This window comes from Mustelus asterias, chromosome 5, assembly GCF_964213995.1.
Source record: "Mustelus asterias chromosome 5, sMusAst1.hap1.1, whole genome shotgun sequence".
In the NCBI taxonomy this organism is placed as follows: Eukaryota; Metazoa; Chordata; class Chondrichthyes; order Carcharhiniformes; family Triakidae; genus Mustelus; species Mustelus asterias.
The window spans coordinates 3,307,063-3,331,427 of NC_135805.1; the positions used below are offsets into that span (position 1 = coordinate 3,307,063).

At 46.6% G+C, this 24,365-nt stretch overlaps 1 protein-coding gene across 11 annotated transcripts in view; it reads left to right on the top strand.

Moving 5' to 3' along the window:
• Nucleotides 1–24,365, top strand: part of enah (ENAH actin regulator) — a 570,439-nt gene that overhangs the window by 169,385 nt on the left and 376,689 nt on the right. The window contains exon 1 of one of the 11 annotated variants that reach the window (XM_078212119.1): nucleotides 24,139–24,165. The exons of the other annotated variants lie outside the window; for them this stretch is intronic. The gene's annotated coding sequence lies outside the window, so the exon portion shown is untranslated. Of the gene's footprint in view, nucleotides 1–24,138; nucleotides 24,166–24,365 lie in introns of those variants that run through there. 11 annotated transcript variants of the gene reach the window in all.

The window sequence follows — 24,365 nt, forward strand, 5'->3', positions numbered from 1 at the left end:
AGGGGCCATATTTTTGAGGATGAGAGTGTGATACAGGCTGATAGGCTGGAGGAGGTAGATGTTCTGAGGGAAGATGTATTAGCAATTTTGAAAAACCCGAGGGTCGATAAGTCCCTTGGGCCAGATGAGATATATCCTAGGATTCTTTGGGAGGCAAGGGATGAGATTGCAGAGCCTTTGGGAGGCAAGGGATGAGATTGCAAGGGATGAGAATCCTAGGCAAGAATCCTAGGATTCTTTGGGAGGCAAGGGATGAGATTGCAGAGCCTTACTTATCTTGAGTAAGTTGGTACGTGACCTCAGACTTTCGTATCTTTTTCCCGATGGAAGACGCTGGACGAGAGAATGTCCGGGGTGCATGGGGTCCTTAATTATGCTGGTTGCTTTGCTGAGGCAGCGGGAAATGCAGACAGCGTCAATGGATGGGAGGCTGGTTTGTGTGATGGGTTGGGCTACATTCACGACCTTTTGTAGATCCTTGCGGTCTTGGGCAGAGCAGGAGCCATACCAAGCTGTGATACAACCCAGAAAGAATGCTTTCTATGGTGTATCTGTAAAAATTGGTGAGAGTCGTAGCTGACATGCCAAATTTCCTTAGTCTTCTGAGAAAGTAGAGGCGTTGATGGGCTTTCTTAACTATAGTGTTGGCATGGGGGGGACCAGGACAGGTTGTTGGTGATCTGGACACCTAAAAACGTGAAGCTCTTGACCCTTTCTACTTTGTCCCCGTTGATGTAACAGGCTTCCTGAAGTCGATGACAATCTCCTTCGTTTTGTTGACATTGAGGGAGAGATTATTGTTGCTACACCAGCTCACCAGATTCTCTATCTCATTCCTGTACTCTGTCTCGTCATTGTTTGAGATCCGACCCACTACGGTGGTGTCATCAGCAAACTTGAAAATTGAATTGGAGGGGAATTTGGCCACACAGTCATAGGTGTATAAGGAGTATAGTAGGGGGCTGAGAACACAGCCTTGTGGGACACCGGTGTTGAGGGTGATCGTGGAGGATGTGTTGTTGCCTGTCCTTACTCATTGTGGTCTGTCAGTTAGGAAGTTCAGGATCCAGTCGCAGAGGGAGGTGCCGAGTCCCAGGCCACGGAGTTTGGAGATGGGTTTTGTGTGAGTAATAGTGTTGAAAGCTGAGCTGTAGTCACTAAATAGGAGTCTGATATAGATGTTCCAGGGTTGAGTGCAGGGCCAGGGAAATGGCGTCTGCTGTGGACTGGTTGCAGCGGTAGGCAAACTGTGTTGGCCCAGGTAGTGCGGGAGGCGGGAATTGATTCGTGGCATGGCGAACCTTGCGAAGCAGTTCATAATGATGGATATCAGACCACCGGCCAATAGTCATTAAGGCACGCTGCTTGGTTTTTCTTAGGTACCGGGATGATGGTCATCTTCTTGAAGCATTTAGGGACCTCAGATTGTTGTAAAGAGATCATCCTTGAGTCTCTTCCTATTACTATTGCGCTAGTGCCCTTTGTCCCTCCCTGCTTAACAAGAGAGCCAGCCGTGATGCCACTGGTCTGGCTGCTGCTGCTGTTATCCCTTGATAGGCCATCCCTGCCAACAGTATCCAAAATGGTACACTTGTTAGAGAGGGGGACGACCACAGGGGATTCCTGCACTGACTGCCTGCACCTTCTAGCAGTCATCCATCTATCTGCCTGCACCTTGGGTGTCACCACATCTCTAAAACTACTGTGTATGATGCTTTCCACCACCTTCATTCTCCTAATTGCATCCAACTGCTGCTCCAACCTATCCATGGACTCTGGGGAGTTTTAAGTGGGTGTAGTCGTCCAAGTCACCAGAAGCGTCCTGGATCTCCTGCATCTCACAAGTGCAGCACTTAATCTGACCAACATTTCCATCACCAATTAAATTATTTCAGAAAATTTATTAAGCTCTTACCTTCACTTACACTGCAGATACTCAAGATATGTCTTTATATCACTTACCTTACCAGGATGCTCTCTGGATCTCCCCCTGCAGATTAACAGTTACAAAGCAAATCTTATGGAATTATGGTCACTAAGCACAAAATGCTCCCTTACTGAATCATCGATCACCTGGCCGGCTCATTCCCCAAACCAAGTCTAGTATGGCCCCCTTTCTGGTTGGATTGTTAATATACTGTCTCAAAAAGCCCTCCTGGACACATCAAACAAATTGCTCTCTATCCGAGCCCCTGGCTGTAAGGGATTCTCAGTCAATATGGAGAAGTTAAAGTCACCCACCACAACTACCCTGCTTTTTTCAAACCTTTCCAGTATCTGACTACACACCTGCTCCTCTGTCTCCTGCCGGCTGTCGGGAGGTCTATAGTGCACTCCCAACATTGTGATTTCACCCTTCCTATTCCTGAGCTCCACCCACAATGCCTCACTACAAGATCTCTCCAATATCTCCTCCCTCAACCCAGCTTGGTGTGCTCCCTAATCAGCAAAGACAGGAAAATAGAAATGGTAACATGATGAAACACATGGAGATACTGCATTTGCATTTCTTGGCAAGAAAGTGGCACAAGTGTTGAAATCTAAGGGAATGAGTTCGAAATATCAATGATCAACATTCAGACATCTCATGCTTTAATGCCTTCATCCAAGTGATCTCAGGTGGCGAAGGAGACAAATAAAATGTTGACTGCATTGATGAATATAATGTATTAATCCAAAAGCAGTTTTGAAATTGTACAAGGAGTTACTGAGGCTCCATCTGGAATTTATATGCAGGCTTAGGTAGTCCCCTGCGTCAAAGCAATGTCACTGTCATTGGTTCAACAAACCACTCTGTTTGGAATTTTTGCAAGGATTGGAACGTCTCCAGTTTAGAAACCTGATTCTGGAAGTCTTGCCCCTGAACCCACTATCCACTATTTGCATCAGAGGGGAACTGGGCCAGGTTGTAGTTTACACATACATGGTTCACTGGGCAGCTGCAGATGTTGAAGTGCAGCTGCCATGAGCTAGATCCAATTTTCATTAAGGGATGTACAAAACACAACTTGTGGACTTTCGCATTCAAGGAAAAGGAAAAGCTCTAAAGGTGTTTGAGTTATCTGAACAGTTAGGGTACTGGTAATTGCTCAGGAAGCCCGACTGGAAAGGAATGGTATTTATTGTTAAACACAAAATAAAGCCACTAATTAAGTCGCAACATTCTTTTGGGTGAAAACAATTAAACTAAATTAAACAAACTAAGGGATAAAACAAGGAGGGCAGCCCTTTGGGGGGCGGGTGGAGAGAGAGAGCTGGCCAAAATAAAAAAACAAAGTGTAAAGGAAACTTAAAGCATTAAACTAAAAGGTAATGAACATAGAACATTACAGCGCAGTACAGGCCCTTCGGCCCTCAATGTTGCGCCGACCAGCGAAACCAATCTAAAGCCCATCTAACCTACACTGTTCCAATATCATCCATATGTTTATCCAATGCCCATTTAAATGCCCTTAATGTTGTCGAGTCCACTACTGCTGCAGGCAGGGCATTCCACGCCCTTACTACTCTCTGAGTGAAGAATCTACCTCTGACATCTGTCCTATATCTATCACACCTCAATTTAAAGCTATGTCGCCTCGTGCTAGCTATCACTAGGTAATGAAAGGGACCAATAATACACCTCAGTCGCTGAGGTGCCCATCGAGCACGGAAGGCCTTAGAGAGAGTGCAGAGAAGGTTTACCAGGATGTTGCCTGGTATGGAGGGTCTTAGCTATGAGGAGAGATTGGGCAAACTGGGGTTGTTCTCCCTGGAAAGACGGAGGATAGGGGCGACCTAATAGAGGTGCATAAAATTATGAAGGGCATAGATAGGGTGAACAGTGGGAAGCTTTTTCCCAGGTCGGAGGTGACGAACACAAGGGGTCACGGGTTCAAGGTGAGGGGGGCAAGGTTCAACACAGATCATAGAAATCATAGAAACCCTACAGTGCAGAAGGAGGCCATTCGGCCCATCAAGTCTGCACCGACCACAATCCCACCCAGGCCCTACCCCTACAATTTGTCCATGCTGCCCTTTTTTTTAAAAAACCCCGAAGCTAATCCCAATTGCCTGCATTTGGCCCACATCCCTCCACACCCATCGTACCCATGCAACTGTCCAAATGCTCCCCAAAAGACAAAATTGTACCCGCCTCAACCACCACCCCCGGCAGCCTGCCCCAGACACCCACCACCCTCCGTGTGAAAAAATTGCCCCTCTGGGCACCCCTGCATCTCCCCCCTCCCACCCCAAACCTATGTCCCCCAGTTCTAGACTCCCCCACCAATGGGAAAAGACATTGACGAACCAGCCGATCTATGCTCCTCACCATCCCATAGACCTCTAATAAGATCACCCCCCAGCCTCCCCCGCCCCAGAGAAAAAAGTCCCAGTCTATCCAGCCTCTCCTTATAACTCAATCCATCAAGTCCCGGTAGCATCCTCGTCAATCTTTTCCGCACTCTTTCTAGTTTAATAATATCCTTTCTATAATAGGGTGACCAGAATTGCACACAGTATTCCAAGTGTGGCCCGGCATGGACAAGTTGGGCCGAAGGGCCTGTTTCCATGCTGTAAACCTCTATGACTCTAGTTTCATGGTCATCAGTAGATTCTTAATTCCAGATTTTTTTTATTGAACTTATCTTGATAGACACATTAACAAACGGGGAATAGAGGGATACAAGCGGTTGGTTAGATAGGTAAAAGTGATTGGCGAAGGCTTGGGGGATGTCAGGGGGACGTATTTTACACAGAGGGTGGTGGGGGCCTGGAATGCACTGCCAAGCAAGGTGATTGAGGCGGACACACTGGGATCATTTAAGACTTATCTAGATAACCACATGAACAGACTGGGGATAGAGGGATACAAAAGAATGGTCTAGTGGGCACATGAGCGGCGCAGGCTTGGAGGGCCGAAGGGCCTGTTCCTGTGCTGTATTGTTCTTTGTTCTTTGTACTAAGCAGTCCCTTAATATTTCCTGAAGAACTGGCCCATACTCAGTGTTTCACCAATTTCGTCAAGAATTCTATAACCGGTTCTCCAGAAAATCTATTTGCCATGTTAAACCTGCAACGCTGCAATATAACAGCCGTTTGGGGTCATCGTGGTTCGCCATCAAATCTATCAATTCATTAAAGGATTTTGAATCTGGGGATGCCAGGTAGGTTAAACACTTTGGTGGTGGTGCGGGGATTGGGGTGGGGGAAGAGAAGGGAGGAAACCCACATTCTTGCTGCATTCATGTAAGAACTGCTTTGATATCTGAGGAGTTGCAAATAGAACTGAATACTGCAATTATGTAAAATTCACCATTTGTGACCTTATGATGGAGGTACGGTAATTGAAACAGCTGGTTGGACCTAGGCCACTGCCTTAAGGAACTCCTGATGTGGAGATGCCGGCATTGGACTGGGGTAAACACAGTAAGAAGTTTAACAACACCAGGTTAAAGTCCAACAGGTTTATTTGGTAGCAAAAGCCACAAGCTTTTGAGAGTTTTTTAAGGAACAAACTTTTTAAGGAACTCCCACAGGCATGGTGGCACAGTGGTTAGCACTGCTGCATCACAGCGCCAGGTTCGATTCCCAGCTTGGGTTTCCTCCGGGTGCTCTGGTTTCCTCCCACAGTCTGAAGATGTGCTGGTTAATTGCATTGGCCATTCTAAATTCTCCCTAAGCCTACCCGAACAGATGCCGGAGTGTGGCGAACAGGGGATTTTCACAGTAACTTAATTGCAGTGTTAACGTAAACCTACTTGTGACACTAATAAATATACTAAACTAAACTAACAAAGATGTCCTGGGGCTGAGGTGATTGGCCTTCAATAACTTCAACCATCTTCCTTTGTACAAGTTTTTTTTTCTTTATTCTTTAATGGGATGCAGTCATCACTGGTGAGGTGGGCATTTGCTGCCCATCCCTAATTGCCCTTAAATTGAGTGGCTGGTTAGGCCATCTCAGAGGATAGTCAAGAGAAGAGGCAACCACATGGCTGTGAGTCTGGAGTCACATGTAGGCTAGACCAGGTAAGGATGGCAGATTTCCTTCCCTAAAGGACATTAGTGCATCAGATGGATTTTTACAACAATCTGTGATGCTTTCATGGTCACCATTACTGAGACTAGCTTTATATTCCTGATTTATTTTTTGAATTTCAATTCCCCCACCTCCCATTGTTGGATTTGAACCACCCCAGGGCATTTTAGATTAATAGTTCTTTTTATTTGATTTATTATTGTCAGATGTATTGGTATAGAGTGAAAAGTATTGTTTCTTGCATGCTATACAACAAAGCATACAGTTCATAGAGAAGGAAAGTAGAGGGTACAGAATGTCGTGTTACAGTCATAACTAGGGTGTAGAGAAAGATCAACTTAATATGAGGTAGATCCATTCAAAAGTATGACAGCAGCAGGGAAGAAGCTGTTCTTGAGTCGGTTGGTCCGTGACCTCAGACTTTTGTATCTTTAACCGACGGAAGAAGGTGGAAGAGAAAATGTCCGGGGTGCGTGGGGTCCTTGATTATACTGGCTGCTTTTCCGAGGCAGTGGGAAGTGTAGACAGAGTCAGTGGATGGGAGGCTGGTTTGCGTGATGGATTGAGCTACGTTCACAACCTTTTGTAGTTTCTTGTGGTCTTGGGCAGAGCAGGAGCCATACCAAGCTGTGATACAACCAGAATGGATGCTTTCTATGGTGCATCTGTAAAAGTTGGTGAGAATTGTAGCGGACATGCCAATGTCATCATTGGTGAGTTGGGCATTTGCTGCCCATCCCTAATTGCCCTTAAATTGAGTGGCTGATTAGGCCATCTCAGAGGATAGTCAAGAGGCAACCACATGGCTGTGAGTCTGGAGAATTGTGAGAATGTGCAACTCACTAGCTAATGAGATGGTTGAGGTATAGATGCATTTAAGGGAAAGCTAGACGTAAGGGTAACAAAATAGGAAGATATGTTGATGGAATAAAATAAAATAAAGGTTTCAGAGGAGACTTGTGGGAACCATAAATAAATAGGTGCTTAAAATGATTAAAGGAGTTGATGGGGTGGATTAGGATTTGATGAGGTAGATTTGGAAGAAGAGATCAACAGTAGAAAAGCTGCTATGGACAGAATTGACTCCTGTGAGTTGTGCCATTCTATGATTCTACAATAGAGAGAAACCGCTTCCTCTGGTCAGGGAGTCTGGAAGAAAATGGCATGACCTAAAAATTAGAACTAGGCAGTTCAGGGATACCGTTCAGTTACATTTACAGACTTATAACGATTTAAAATCCACTTGGGAATTTCTACATGTAACCTATACGGCACGGTAGCACAGTGGTTAGCACTGCTGCTTCACAGCTCCAGGGACCTGGGTTCGATTCCCGGCTGTGTGGAGTTTGCACATTCTCCTCGTGTCTGCGTGGGTTTTCTCTGGGTGCTCCGGTTTCCTCCCACAGTCCAAAGATGTGCGGGTTAGGTTGATTGGCCATGCTAAATTGCCCCTTAGTGTCCTGAGATGCGTAGGTTAGAGGGATTAGCGGGTAATATATGTAGGGATATGGGAGTAGGACCTGGGTGGGATTGTGGTCGGTGCAGACTTGATGGGCCGAATGGCCTGTTTCTGCACTGTAGGGTTTCTATGATTTCTATAATTGAAGCAACTTTCAAATGTCAGTTGATTGGAATTCAGTAACCCTATAAGTTGCTCCAATTATTATGAATTGACAGGATTAAAATCAATATATCTCTTAATCTGCATGGCTTCTGAATATGACTGAATTTCATCTTGCATTTGTGCCAGGTCATGTTTATTGAAATATTATTTTGACCATGATGCCTTCCCTTCTCCACCTCATTAAAAATGGAATGCGTGAGCAAAGCTGTCTTTTGTAAGAACAGCACATTGTAAAAACAGATGCTTGTAAATTGGATTTACATTTTCAAGCATCAGGTATAATTTATTTGGTCTCTTTTGCAGGGCTAAGAAATTTATACTGTGGTTGTGCCTGTGAAAATCATACATATTCATCAGGAATAATTTAATTTTCATTGGCTTTGCAGCACTAAGACAGTTCCATTACTGAACTCGTTATTTTTAGTAAAACCGGGTGAAAACTAGCAAGAAATATCAAAACACAGTAAAAATCTGTAAAAGTGTACAAGAATAAGCAACTGGAGAAAAGCCAACTTCAGAACAAAATGGTAACAATGGGCTGTCTTTAAAGAGGAGATAATTCAGGTGTAGTCAAGGTATAGTTTCATGAAAGGAAAAGGTAAGGCAAAGCCAGGACACTGGATGACGAAAAAGTGTGCTTCTGACAGATGTCAGATGGATAATACAACTGAGAACTGAGCTGAATATAGAAGGTGAGAAACAAATGAGAGAAGCAAAGAGAGTGTTTAGAAGAGACTGGCAGCAAGCATAAATGGGAATCCCTGGGACTTCTAGAGAGTGAGATTTTACTTCAGGATGGAGTGAAAGCTGAGCGGGGAAGAGGGAGTGAAGGAAAGAGGGTGAGATTTCAGAAAGGAGTGAGAGCTAAGAATGGAGGAGGGAGAGTGTAATTTCACTTTGGAAAGGAGCGAGAGCTGAGCGGTGCATAAGGACGGGGGTAGAGAGTAAGATTTCACCTTTGAAAGGAATGAGAACTACGCAGGGCAAAGATAGTGGAGAAGAGAGAGAGAGAGTGTGAGATTTCGTTTGGAAAGGAGTGAGAGCTGAGAGTGAGGAGAGTGAGATTACACTTTGGAAAGGAGTGTGAGTGGCTCCAAAAGAGTGGGGGGCGGAGAGAAAGTTACTTTGAAAAGGAGCAAGAATTGAGAGCAGAGGATTGTGAAATTTCATTTTGGAAAGGAGTGAGAACTGAGAGCAGGGGAGGGCGAGTGAGATCTCAAAGAACAAAAAAAGTACAGCACAGGAACAGGCTCTTCGGCCCTCCAAGCCTGCGCCGATCATGATGCCTGCCTAAACTAAAATCGTATGCACTTACAGAGGCCATATCCTTCCATTCCCATCCTATTCATGTATTCGTCAAGTTGCCCCTTTAAATGCCACTATCGTACCTGCTCCCACCACCCTTCCCAGGTAGCGCGTTCCAGACATTCACCACCCTCTATGTAAAAAAAGTTGCCTCACACATCTCCTCCAAACTTTTCCCCATGCGCCTTAAACCTATGTCCCCTCATACTTGACTTTTCTACCCTAGGAAAAGAGCATCTGACTATCCACTGTCCATGCCACTCATAATCTTGTAAACCTCTATCAGTTCACCCCTCAACCTTCGCCATTCCAGTGCGAACAAACTGAGTTATTCAACCTCTCCTCATAGCTAATACCCTCCAGATCAGGCAACATCCTGGTAAGCCTCTTCTGTACCCTCTCCAAAGCATCCACATCCTTCTGGTAGTGTGGCAGCCAGAATTGTACACAATATTCTAAATGAGGCCTAACTAAGGTTCTGTACAGCTGCAGCATGACCTGCCAATTTTTATACTCAATGCCCCGACCAATGAAGGCAAGCATGGTGGACATATACGCCCAGATCTCCCTGTCTGTCAGTACTCCTAAGGGTTCTACCATTTACTGTATAATTTCTACATGCATTGGACGTTCCAAAAGGCATTATCTCACACTTGTCTGGATTAAACTCCATCTGCTATTTCTCCACCCAATTCTCCAACCGATCTATATCTTGCTGTATCGCCAAGCCAGTTCAATATAGATAGGCCTAGAGGTGGGGATGTGATCGGCGCAACTTGTGGGCCGAAGGGCCTGTTTGTGCTGTGGCTTTAAAAAAAAAATATCCATCTTGCCAGCTCTCCTCTGATCCTATGTGACTTCACCTTTCATACCCGTTTACCATGAGGTACCTTGTCAAAGGCTTTACTGAAGTTCAAGTATGCAACATCCACTGCCTTTCCCTCATCTATCATCTTCATCACGTCCTCGAAAAACTCAATCAAGTTAGTGAGGCACGACCTCCCCTTCACAAAACCATGCTGTCTATCACTAACAAGTCCATTTGTTTCCAAATGTGAGTGAATCCTGTCCCTAAGAATCTTTTCCAATAATTTCCCTACCCCTGACATAAGGCTCACCGGTCTATAATTTCCTGGATTATCCCTGCTGCCCTTCTTAAACAATGGAACAACATTGGTTATCCATTGGGGGTGTACTACAGGCCCCCCAACAGCCCAAGGGAAGTGGAAGAATGGATATGTCAGGAGATACTGGATAGGTGCAGGAAATATAGGGTTGTTGTAGTGGGAGACTTCAATTTCCCTGGTATAGACTGGAAATCGCTGAGGGCAGGGACTCTGGATGGTGAGGCATTTGTAAAATGTGTACAGGAGGGTTCGTTGGAACAATATGTGGACAGCCCAACTAGAGAGGGGGCTATACTGGACCTGGTGCTGGGGAATGAGCCCGGTCAGGTCTTCAAAGTTTTGGTCGGGGAACATGTGGCAAATAGTGACCACAATTCTGTCAGCTTTAGGATAGTGATGGAAAAGGATGAGTGGTGTCCCAAGGGTAAGGTGTTGGATTGGGGGAAGGCTAACTTTATTGGGATCAGGCAGAAATTGGCAGCTCTTGATTGGGAGAGGCTGTTTGAGGGTAAATCCACATCTGGTATGTGGCAGTCTTTTAAGGAACGGTTGTTAGGGCTACAGGACAAGCATGTGCCTGTAAAAAAGAAGGATAGGAAGGGTAGGATTAGAGAACCGTGGATAACCAGGGAAATTGAGGGACTGGTCAAAAGGAAAAGAGAGGCGTATGTTAGGTCCAAGCAGCTAAAAACGGAGGGAGCTCTGGAGGAGTAGAATGAAAGTAGGAAAATACTCAAACGGGGAATTAGAAGAGCAAAAAGGGGTCACGAAATGTTCTTGGCAGACAGGATTAAGGAGAATCCCAAGGCATTTTATTCATACGTTAGGAACAAAAGGGTTGTAAGGGAAAAAATCGGACCTCTCAGGGACAAAAGTGGGGACTTATGCTTGGAGCCCAAAGAGGTAGGGGAGATCCTAAATGAATACTTTGCGTCGGTATTCACTAAGGAGAGGGATGTGTTGACTGGGAGTGTCTCGGAGGGGAGTGTTGAACCGTTGGAGAAAATCTCCATTACAAAGGAGGAAGTGTTAGGTTTGTTAGAGAATATAAAGACTGACAAATCCCCAGGGCCTGATGGAATCTATCCAAGGCTGCTCAGGGAGACGAGAGGTGAAATAGTTGGGCCTCTGACGCAAATCTTTGTCTCGTCACTGGACACAGGTGAGGTCCCAGAGGATTGGAGGATAGCCAATGTGGTCCCGTTATTTAAGAAGGGTAGGAAGGATAACCCGGGTAATTATAGGCCGGTGAGCTTGACGTCCGTGGTGGGGAAGTTGTTGGAGAAGATTCTTAAAGATAGGATGTATGCGCATTTAGAAAGGAATAAACTCATTAACGATAGTCAACATGGTTTTGTGAGAGGGAGGTCATGCCTCACGAACCTGGTGGTGTTTTTTGAAGAAGTGACCAAAATGGTTGACGAAGGAAGGGCCGTGGATGTTGTCTATATGGACTTTAGTAAAGCATTTGACAAAGTCCCTCATGGTAGGCTAGTGAAAAAGGTTGGATCCCATGGGATAAAGGGGGAGGTGGCTAGATGGGTGGAGAACTGGCTTGGTCATAGAAGACAGAGGGTGGTAGTGGAAGGGTCTTTTTCCGGCTGGAGGCCTGTGACTAGTGGTGTACCGCAGGGCTCTGTATTGGGACCTCTGCTGTTTGTGATTTATATAAATGATCTGGAAGAAGGAGTAACTGGGGTGATCAGTAAGTTTGCGGACGACACAAAACTGGCAGGACTTGCAGATAGTGAGGAACATTGTCAGAGGCTACAGAAGGATATAGATAGGCTGGAAATTTGGGCAAGGAAATGGCAGATGGAGTTCAATCCTGATAAATGCGAAGTGATGCATTTTGGTGGGAATAATGTAGGGAGGAGCTACACGATAAATGGAAGAACCATAAAGGGTGTAGAGACGCAGAGGGACCTGGGTGTGCAAGTCCACAGATCTTTGAAGGTGACGTCACAGGTGGAGAAGGTGGTGAAGAAGGCATATGGCATGCTTGCCTTTATAGGACGGGGCATAGAGTATAAAAGTTGGGGTCTGATGTTGCAGATGTATAGAACGTTGGTTCGGCCGCATTTGGAATACTGCGTCCAGTTCTGGTCGCCACACTACCAGAAGGACGTGGAGGCTTTGGAGAGAGTACAGAGGAGGTTTACCAGGATGTTGCCTGGTATGGAGGGGCTTGGTTATGAGGAGAGATTGGGGAAACTGGGGTTGTTCTCCTTGGAAAGACGGAGGATGAGGGGAGACTTAATAGAGGTGTATAAAATTATGAAAGGCATAGATAGGGTGAACGGTGGGAAGCTTTTCCCCGGGTCGGTGGTGACGTTCACGAGGGGTCATAGGTTCAAGGTGAAGGGGGGGAGGTTTAACACAGATATCAGAAGGACATATTTCACACAGAGGGTCGTGGGGGCCTGGAATGTGTTGCCGGGCAAGGTGGTGGAGGCGGACACACTGGGAACGTTTAAGACTTATCTAGACAGCTATATGAACGGAGTGGGAATGGAGGGATACAAAAGAGTGGTCTAGTTTGGACCAGGGAGCGGCGCGGGCTAATTGTTCCTGGTTTCTCGTTTCAAGGCTTCATTCTACGATCATCTTGCTGGTGCCAGTACAGAGTGAGACTGCGGATAGTTGGGAACCTGTCTCGGGGGCAGGGAATTCATATGGTGTTCGTGGAAGTGGAAATGACTAGGGTTGGGAAGCATTTTCCGATCGGGGCCATTGTGATCTCCTGGACTCGTTTCGATCGCCTCAGGGGGTCGGAGAGGAATTTCCCAGATTTTTTTTCCCCATATTGGCCCTGGGGTTTTTCACTCTGGGTTTTCGCCTCTCCCTGGAGATCACATGGTCTGGAATGGGGGGGTGGGGGTAAGTTAATAGGTTGTAATGAACAAAGCATCGTAGCTGTGAGGGACAGCTCGGTGGATAGGATATTGGTATGTAGATAGGCTGGAAAATTGGGCGGGGATCCTGGATTCAGGATTCAATCCTGGACCGGGGAGCGGCGCGGGCTTGGAGGGCCGAAGGGCCTCTTCCTGTGCTGTATTGTTCTTTGTTCTTTGTTCTTTGTTATCCTCCAGTCCTCTGGAACTTTACCTGTAGCCAATGAGGATGCAAAGATTTCTGTCAAGGCCCCAGCAATTTCTGTCCTTGCCTCCCTCAGGAGTAGATACCATCAGGCCCTGGGGACTTATCCACTTTAATGCTTTTTAAGATATCCAATACCTCCTTTTTGATATCGACATGACCCAGAATATCTACTCACCCGAAGCCAGGCTCCTCATCCATCAAGTCTCTCTCTTTGGTGAATACTGAGGCAAAGTATTCAACAAAGAACAATACAGCACAGGAACAGGCCCTTCGGCCCTCCAAGCCCGTGCCGCTCCCTGGTCCAACTAGACCATTCTTTTGTATCCCTCCATTCCCACTCTGTTCATATGGCTATCTAGATAAGTCTTAAACGTTCCCAGTGTGTCCGCCTCCACCACCTTGCCTGGCAGCGCATTCCAGGCCCCCACCACCCTCTGTGTAAAATATGTCACAGAATATGTTCCTGATACTTGCCACACTTATCCTTCATCTTCACAGGTATGTGCCGGTCCTGAATTTCAATCAACTGACATTTGAAAGACTCCCACATGTCGGATGTTGATTTACCCTCAAACAGCCTCCCCCAGTCTTCGCTGTCCAGATCCTGCCTAAAGTTGTAGTTAGTCTTCCCCCAATTTAACATGTTTGCCCAAGGACCACTCTTGTCCTTATCCACGAGCACCTTAAAAATTATGGAATTATGATCACTATTCCCAAAATGCTCTCCTACTGAAACTTCAACCAACTGGCTGGGCTCATTCCCCAACACCAGGTCTAGTATGGCTCCTTCCCAAGTTGGGCTATTTGCATACTGTTTCAAGAAACCCTCCTGGACACTCCTTACAAATTTTGCCCCATCCAAGCCCCTGGCAGTAAGTGAGTCCCAGTCGTTATAGGGAAAGTTAAAATCATCCACCACAACAACCCTGTTGTTTTTGCATCTTTCTAAAATCTGTCTGCATACCTGCTTCTCTATCTTCTGCTGGCTGTTGGGAGGCCTGTAATAAACCCCCAACATTGTGACTGCACCCTTCCTATTCCTGAGCTCTACCCATATTGCCTCGCTGCCTGAACCCTCCGAGGTGTCCTCCCGCAGTACAGCTGTGATATTCTCCTTAACCAGTAATGCAACTCCCCCATCCCTTTTACATCTCTCTCTATCCCGTCTGAAGCATCTAAATCCTGGAATATTTAACTGCCAATCCTGCCCCTCTTTCAACCAAGTCTCTAATAGCAACAACATCATAGTTCCAAGTATTAATCCAAGCTCTAAGTTCAAATGTTTTACCTGTTATACTCCTCGCGTTGAAACAAATCAGACCACCAGTCTTGCTGTGTTCAACAGCTACTCCCTGCCTGCTCTTCCTTTTAATCTTACTGGCCTGAGACTGTCACTTTGGAAAAGAGCGACAGCTGAGAGTGGAGGAGCGAGAATGAGATTTCACTTTGGAAAGGAGCAAGGGCTGATTGGGGCATAGAGAACAGAGGAGAGAGAGAAATTTTACTTTGGAACGGAGTGAGAACTCAGAGCAGAGAGTGATATATCAACCTGGGAAGGTACGAGGGCGGAGCAGTGCATAGAAAGCAGAGGCAAGAGAGTGCAATTTCATTTTGGAAAGGAATGAGAAGTATGAGCTGGGAGAGAATGCGAGATTTCGTTTTGAAAAGGAGCAAGAGCAAAGAGGTGAATGGATAACGGAGCCGAGAGATTGAGATTTCTCTTTGGAAATGGGCGAATGCTAGTGATCATGGCGGCACAGTGGTTAGCACTGCTGCCTCACAGCACCATGGACTTGGGTTTGATTCCGTCCTTGGGTGACTGTGTGGAGTTTGCATGTTCTCCCCATGTCTGCGTGGATTGCCTCCTGATGCTCTGGTATCCTCCCACAGTCCAAAGGTGTTTAGGTTAGGTGTTTGGCCATGCTGAATTGCCCCCTAGTTGTGCAAAGACATATAGGTCAGGTGGAATATCCATGTTAAATGCACGGGGTTATGGGGATAGGGTGTGGGTGGGCAAGATGCTCTTTTGGAGAGTCGGTGTAGACCCGGTGGACTGAATGACCTCTTTCTGCATTGTAGGGGTTCATTGCATGCTATGATTCTGTGGAAGCTTAGAGAGCCCAGGGGAGAGAGGAACGAGAGCTGAGAGCAGAGGACAGAGAGTAAGATTTCACTTTGGAAAGGACTATGAGCTGAGAGCGGAGGAGAGACAGTGGGCGGAATTTTATGAGAAAATTTTGAAGTGCCAAGTTAACATGAAAATGGTAGAGTTTCAGATCCTTTTTTTGGGCGAGTCCAAAATCACAATCTTATGCACTTAGACAAGTAAAAAATGGGCTAGACCGTCTCTAGCCACTGGATGGAGTGGCAAGGCTTAAATCGCCAGCCAGCCTGATGTAGCAGTGGAGGGAGCTATTACGCATGTGCAGACCTCATGTCAATTGCAACCAGTAGAGGGCTGATAGATCTGAGAGAGAGATCTGTCAGGCCTCTGCTACTGCAGCCGATCTTGTCCCAGCACCCCTGCCCCCTCCACTCCCCGCTCACCAGCTATCACAGGGGTCTGTGGCTGATCACGAGTCTCACACCACCCTCTGCCCCGCCGCCTGATCGCCCACGCCTCCACATCCCGCTTCCCCCCACCGATCGCAATGCAAAGTCGCAGCAGCCCCTCCACACACACACCGATTTTCCGCAGAGTGACGCAGGCACCCTCTCTCTTACCGTTTGCGCCCCCCCCCCGCCCCCCTGCGATGCAGAGTCAAGGCAGGCCGCCTTTCCTAACCAATCGGACCCCAGCCTGGCCCTCATCCCTTAGGCCTGGCAGTGTCCGGTGGGCATTGCCATGGTGACCGGTGGGCATTGCCAGGGTGCCAGTCTGGCACTGCCCAAGGGGCACTCCACCTTACCCTTGACACTGGGGGGCCCCAATGGCGTCTGGTTCTACCGGCAAGGCCATCACAACTGGTTCTGTTCATGGGGACCATATATGGTTATCTCCGGCGAGGCCACAAAGACAAGTGAGCCCGGACGATTGCGTCCCGGGTTCACTAAATACATGTACATGACATTTAAAATAAATTTAATTAATTTATTCAGCCTCTCGCTGGAACTGGGTGGGAAGCTCAGTGCGCTGGATATCCAGTGCTGGTAAGATTACGAGAGTCGAGAAATTGGGCACGATCCTGATTTCCTAGCTCTTGTATGATTTTACTGGCTTGCTTAACCCATTGAAGAGTGGGGCGTGCCGACAAAATCGCCCCTCGTGTTATTTCACTTTGGAAAGGAGCTAGAACTGATAACGAAGGAGAGAGAGTGAGATTTCATCTTGAAACGAGCCAACTGCTGAGAGCACAGACGAGAGAGCGAGACAACTAAGATCAGGATAAGATTGTGAGATTTCATTTTGGAAAGGAGTGAGAGCTGAGAATGGAGGAGTGAGAGTCAGATTTCAATTTGGAATGGAGTGAGAACGGAACCGTGCGGAGAGTGGCGGGGAGAGAATGTGATTTCACACTGAAAAGGAGTGAGAACGGAACCGTGCGTACAAAGAACAAAGAAAATTACAGCACAGGAACAGGCCCTTCAGCCCTCCAAGCCTGCACCGACCATGCTGCCCGACTGAACTAAAACCCCCTACCCTTCCGGGGACCATATCCCTCTATTCCCATCCTATTCATGTATTTGTCAAGATGCCCCTTAAATGTCACTACCGTATCTGCTTCCACTACCTCCCCCGGCAATGAGTTCCAGGCACCCACTACTCTTTGTGTAAAAAATCTGCCTCGTACATCTCCTTTAAACCTTGCCCCTCATACCTTAAACCTGTGCCCCCTAGTAATTGACTCTTCCACCCTGGGAAAAAAACTTCTGACTATCCACTCTGTCCATGCCTCTCATAATCTTGTAGACTTATATCAGGTCACCCTTCAACCTCATTCGTTCCAGTGAGAACAAACCAAGTTTCTCCAACTTCTCCTCATAGCTAATGCCCTCCATACCAGGCAACATCCTGGTAAATCTTTTCTGTACCCTCTCCAAAGCCTCCACACCCTTCTCGTAGTGTGGCGACAGAATTGAACACTATATTCCAAGTGCAGTCTAACTAATATGCTATAAAGCTGCAACATGACTTGCCAATTTGTAAACTCAATGCCCCGGCCGATGAAGGCAAGCATGCCGTATGCCTTCTTGACTACCTTCTCCACTTGCATTGCCACTTTCAGTGACCTGTGTACCTGTACACCCAGATCCCTTTGGCTATCAATACTCTTAAGGGCTCTGCCATTTACTGTATATTTCCTATCTGTATTAGACCTTCCAAAATGCATTACCTCACATTTGTCCGGATTAAACTCCATCTGCCATCTCTCCGCTCAAGTCTCCAACTGATCTATATCCTGCTGTATCCTCTGATGGTCCTCATCGCTATCCGCAAATCCACCAACCTTTCTGTCATCCGCAAACTTACTAGTCAAACCAGTTACATTTTCCTCCAAATCATTTATATATATATGTTACGAACAGCAAAGGTCCCAGCACTGATCTCTGAGGAACACCACTTGTCACAGCCCTCCATTCAGAAATGCACCCTTCCACTGCTACCTACTTCCTTCTTTGACCGAGCCAGTTTTGTATCCACCTTGCCAGCTCACCTCTGATCCCATGCGACTTCACCTTCTGCACCAGTCTGCCATGAGGGACCTTGTCAAAGGCCTTACTGAAGTCCATGTACATAACATCCACTGCCCTATTCTCATCAATCATTTTCGTCACTTCCTCGAAAAACTCGATCAAATTCGTGAGACATGACCTCCCCTTCACAAAACCATGTTGCCTCTCACTAATATGTCCACTTATTTCCAAGTGGGAATAAATCCTGTCTTGAAGAATCCTCTCCAATAATTTCCCTTCCATCGATGTGAGGCTCACCGGCCTGTAATTACCTGGATTATTCTTGCTACCCTTCTGAAACAAAGGAACAACATTGGCTATTCTCCAATCCTCTGGGACCTCCCCTGTAGCCAGTGAGGATACAAAGATTTCTCTCGTAGAGAGTGGCGGGGAGAGAAAGCGATTTCACACTGAAAAGGAGTGAGAACTGAACCGTGCGGAGAGAGTGGCGGGGAGAGAATGAGATTTCACACTGAAAAGGAGTGAGAACTGAACCGTGCGGAGAGAGTGGCGGGGAGAGAATGAGATTTCACACTGAAAAGGAGTGAGAACTGAACCGTGCGGAGAGAGTGGCGGGGAGAGAATGAGATTTCACACTGAAAAGGAGTGAGAACTGAACCGTGCGGAGAGAGTGGCGGGGAGAGAATGAGATTTCACACTGAAAAGGAGTGGGAACTGAACCGTGCGGAGAGAGTGGCGGGGAGAGAATGGGATTTCACACTGAAAAGGAGTGGGAACTGAACCGTGCGGAGAGAGCAAGGTAGTTTGTAGGGTTTGGATCACAGATTCGAAAAGAAAAATCAAGGTGTGACATCACAGAGAGGCAGATAGGTAATTAACGAGTGAATATTTCCTGTTTATCTTAAATAGGGAATTTCAATCGGGGTAAGATCATTATTTGAAATAATAACAATGTAAGCAAAAAAAATTAAGAAGCGTCAAGAGTTAAGAAAGTGAACATTGGTCCTATAGAAAGTGAGTCTGGAAAATGGACAATAGGAAATATGGAAATTGCAGACGAATTGAACAGGATATTTTGCATCAATCTTCACTATAGAGGATAGCAGTAATATCCCAGAAGCCGTTATAAATCAGAGAATGGAAGGAAAGAAAGAAAGGAAGAAAATTACAGCACAGGAACAGGCCCTACGGCCCTCCAAGCCTGCACTGACCATGCTGCCCAACTTAACTAAAATCCCCTGCCCCTTCGGGGACCATATCCCTCTATTCCCATCATATTCATGTATTTGTCCAGATGCACTTAAAACTTACTATCGTATCCGCTTCCACTACCTCCCCCGGCAGCGAGTTCCAGGCACCCACCACCCTCTGTATAAAGAACTTCCCTCTTTCATCTCCTTTAAACCTTGCCCCTTGCATCTTAAACCTGAGCCCCCTAGTAATTGACTCTTCCACCCTGGGAAAAAGCTTCTGACTATCCACTCTGTCCATGCCCCTCATAATCTTGTAGACTTCTATCAGGTCGCCCCTCAACCTCCGTCGTTCCAGTGAGAACAAACCAGGTTTCTCCAATCTCTCCTCATAGCTAATGCTCTCCATGGCAGGCAACATCCTGGTAAATTTTTTCTGCACCGTCTCCAAAGCCTCCACATCCTTCTGGTGGTGTGGCGACCAGAATTGAACACTATATTCCAAGTGCGGCCTAACTAAGGTTCCATAAAGCTGTAACATGACTTGCCAATTTTTAAACTCAATGCCCCGGCCGATGAAGGCAAGCATGCCGTATGCCTTCTTGACTACCTTCTCCACCTGCGTTGCACCTTTCAGTGACCTGGGACAGGAATGGTTGTTGCAGGTTCCGGGGTTTAGATGTTTCAGTAACAGCAGGGAAGGTGGTAAAAGAGGTGGAGGTGTGGCATTGTTAGTCAAGGACAGTATTACAGTGGCAGAAAGGACGTTTGATGAAGACTCGTCTACTGAGGTAGTATGGGCTGAGGTTAGAAGCAGGAAAGGAGAGGTCACCCTGTTGGGAGTTTTCTATAGGCCTCTGAAAAGTTCCAGAGATGTAGAGGAAAGGATTGCAATGATGATTCTGGATAGGAGCGAAAGTAACAGGGTAGTTGTTATGGGGGACTTTTAACTTTGCAAATATTGACTGGAAAAGCTATAGTTCGATTACTTTAGATGGGTCAGTTTTTGTCCAATGTGTGCAGGAGGGTTTCCTGACACAGTATGTAGATCGGCCAACAAGAGGCGAGGCCACATTGGATTTGGTACTGGGTAATGAACCAGACCAGGTGTTAGATTTGGAGGTAGGGAAGCACTTTGGTGATAGTGACAACAATTCGGTTACGTTTACTTTAGTGATGGAAAGGAATAGGTATATACCGAAGGGCAAGAGTTATAGCTGGGGGAAAGGAAATTATGATACGATTAGGCGAGATTTAGGATGCATAGGTTGGGGAAGGAAACTGCAGGGGATGGGCACAATTGAAATGTGGAGCTTGTTCAAGGAACAGCTACTGCGTGTCCTTGATAAGTATGTACCTGTCAGGCAGGGAGGAAGTGGTCGAGTGAGGGAACCATGGTTTACTAAAGAAGTTGAATCTCTTGTGAAGAGGAAGAAGGAGATGTATGTAAAGATGAGACGTGAAGGCTCAGTTAGGACGCTTGAGAGTTACAATTTGCCAGGAAGGACCTAAAGAGAGAGTTAAGAAGAGCCAGGAGGGGACATGAGAAGTCTTTGGCAGGTAGGATCAAGGAAAACCCTAAAGCTTTCTATAGTTATGTCAGGAATAAAAGAATGACTAGGGTAAGATTAGGGCCAGTCAAGGACAGTAGTAGGAAGTTGTGCGTGGAGCCTGAAGAGATAGGAGAGGCGCAAAATGAATATTTTTCATCAGTATTCACGCAGGAAAAGACAATGTTGTCGAGGAGAATACTGAGATACAGGCTATTGGACTATACGGGATTGAGGTTAATAAGGAGGAGGTGTTAGCAATTCTGGAAAGGGTGAAAGTAGATAAGTCCCCTGGGCCGGATGGGATTTATCCCAGGATTCTCTGGGAGGCTAGGGAGGAGATTGCAGAGGCTTTGGCTTTGATCTTTATGTCGTCATTGCCTACAGGAATAGTGCCAGAAGACTGGAGGATAGCAAATGTTGTCCCCTTATTCAAGAAGGGAAGTAGAGACAACCCTGGTAATTATAGACCAGTGAGCCTTCTGTTGTGGGCAAAGTTTTGGAAAGGATTATAAGAGATAGGATTTATAATCAGCTAGAAAGGAATAATTTGATTAGGGATAGTCAACATGGTTTTGTGAATAGTAGGTCGTGCCTCACAAACCTTATTGAGTTCTTTGAGAAGGTGACCAAAGAGGTGGATGAGGTTAAAGCAGTTGATGTGGTGTATATGGATTTCAGTAAAGCATTTGATAAGGTTCTCCACGGTAAGCTATTGCAGAAGATACGGATGCATGGGTGATTTAGCGGTTTGGATCAGAAATTGGGTAGCTGTAAGAAGACAGAGGGTGGTGGTTGATGGGAAATGTTCATCCTGGAGTTCAGTTACTAGTGGTGTACCGCAAGGACCTGGTTTGGGGCCATTGCTGTTTGTCATTTTTATAAATAAGCTGGATGAGGGCGTAGAAGGATGAGGGCGTAGAAGGATGAGTTAGTAAATTTGCGGATGACACTAAAGTCGGTGGAGTTGTGGACAGTGCGGAATGATGTTGCAGGTTACAGAGGGACATAGATAAGCTGCAGAGCTGGGCTGAGAGGTGGCAAATGGAGTTCAATGCGGAAAAGTGCGAGGTGATTCACTTTGGAAGGAGTAACAGGAATACAGAGTACTGGGCTAATGGTAAGATACTTGGTAGTGTGGATGAACAGAGAGATCTCGGTGTCCATGTGCATAGATTCCTGAAAGTTGGCACCCAGGTTGATAGGGTTGTTAAGAAGGCGTACGGTGTGTTAGCTTTTATTGGTAGAGGGATTGAGTTTCAGAGCCAGGAGGTCATGCTGCAACTGTACAAAACTCTGGTGCGGCCGCATTTGGAGTATTGCGTACAGTTCTGGGCACTGCCTTATCGGAAGGATGTGGATACATTGTAAAGGGTGCAGAGGAGATTTACTAGGATGTTGCCTGGTATGGTGGGAAGGTCTTATGAGGAAAGGCTGAGGGACTTGAGGTTGTTTTCGTTAGAGAGAAGAAGGTTAAGAGGTGACTTAATGGAGGCATACAAGATGATCAGGGGGTTAGATAGGGTGGATAGTGAGAGCCTTTTTTCTCGGATGGTGATAGCTAGCACGAGGGGACATAGCTTTAAATTGAGGGGTGATAGATATAGGACAGATGTCAGAGGTAGGTTCTTTACTCAGAGAGTGGTAAGGGCGTGGAATGCCCTGCCTGCAGCAGTAGTGGTCTCGCCAACATTAAGGGCATTTAAATGGTCATTGGATAAATATATGGATGATATTGGAATAGTGTAGGTGAGATGGGCTTTAGATTGGTTTCACTGGTCAGCGCAACATCGAGGGCCGAAGGGCGTGTACTGCGCTGAAATGTTCTATGTTTTATGTTCTGGTGTGGGGTGGGGAGGCCCGTTCGCTCACTAGTGGGAGGGGAGGGGGTCAGATGGATCTCTGGTGGGGGGGGGGGGGGGGGGGAGGGGGGTCCACTGCCACTCTGCGGGTGATCAGTGGGGAGGGGGGGGGCACGGGTGGTAATCGGTCTGGGTAGCGGGGGGGGTTGATAAGGGGGACAGCGATAGTGGGGGGGGGGCGGTGAATAAGGGGACAGTGATGTGTGTGGGGACCATCGCTCCCGCTTTTCGCTCCCGGGCCGCTTTCTCCACTTTCTGCGGTACGGGAGCGATCTGACACGGGTGCACCTTTTCAATTTTTTTCTAACTGTGCATGCGCAGTTCAGAACTCCGATTGTTTCGGCCGCGCCAGGCCCTGCCCACAGCGTGAATGGGACCCACGATTTTTTTCTCAGGCTGAGTGAGTATGGGAGCACCTGAAAGCAGATTTCCAAGTCGGATCTGCATTACGGCCAGATTCAGCACTTAGAATGAAAATGGTAAAATCAGGCCCTATGACTCGAAACATTGGCTCTATTTTCTCCCCACAGGTGCTGTCAGACCTGATGAGATTTTCCAGCATTTTCTGTTTTTGTTTCAGATTCCAGCATCCGCAGTATTTTGCTTTTATGAAAAGAGTGAAGTCTGCACACAGATGACCTTGTTGATCCTTAAGAGGCCCTACTCTCTTCCTTGTTACTCTTTTGCCCTTTATGTATTTGTAGAAGCCCTTTGGATTCTCCTTTGCCTTATCTGCCAGAACAATCTCGTGTCCCCTTTTTGCCCTCCTGATTTCTCTCTTAACTCTACTCCTACACCTCCTATACTCTTCAAGGGATTCACTTGATCCCAGCTGCCTATGCACGTCATGTGCCTCTTTCTTCTTCTTGACCAGGGCCTCAATATCCCGAGTCATCCAGGGTTCCCTACTTCTGCCAGCCTTGCCCTTCACTCGAAGAGGAATGTGTTTACCCTGAACCCTGGTTAACACACTTTTGAAAGCATGCCACTTACCAGACGTCCCTTTGCCTTCCCACATACTGCCCCAATTAACTTTTGAAAGTTCCTGTCTGATACCATCAAAATTGGCCTTGCCCCAATTTAGAATTTTAACTTTTGGGCCAGACCTCCACAGCTATCTTAAAATCAACAGAATTATGGTCACTGGTCCCAAAGTGATCCCTCACTAACACTTCTGCCCTTCCTTATTTCCCAAGAGGGGGTCAAGTTTTGCCCCCTTTCTAGTCGGGCCATCCACATACTGAATGAGAAATTCCTCCTGAATATACTCAACAAATTTCTCTCCATCCAACCCTCTAATACTATGGCTGTCCCAGTCAATGTTGGGAAAGTTAAAATCTCCAACTATTACCACCCTGTTTTTCTTGGAGCTATCTGTAATCTCCTTACATATTTGCTCATCAATTTCCCGCTGACTATTTGGGGGCCTATAGTACAACCCTATCAAAGTGATTTCCCCCTTCTTATTTCTCAGTTCTACCCATATAGACTCAGTGGGCGAACCCTCGGATATATCCCCTCTCAGTACGGCCGTGATGCTTTCCCTAATCAAAAGTGCAACTCCCCCTCCTCTCTTACCTCCTGTTCTATCTTTCCTATAGCATCTGTACCCTGGGACATTGAGCTGCTAGTCCTGTCCCTCCCTTAGCCATGTTTCAGTAATTACTATAATATCCCTTGTGGATCCAGAACTGGCTTGCCTGCAGAAGGCAGAGAGTGGCTGTGGAGGGGTCTTTCTCTGCATGGAGGTCAGTGACCAGTGGAGTGCCCCAGGGATCTGTTCTGGGACCCTTGCTGTTTGTCATTTTCATAAATGACCTGGATGAGGAAGTGGAGGGATGGGTTGGTAAGTTTGCTGACGACACCAAGGTAGGTGGTGTTGTGGATAGTTTGGAGGGATGTCAGAAGTTGCAGCGAGACATAGATAGAATGCAAGACTGGGCGGAGA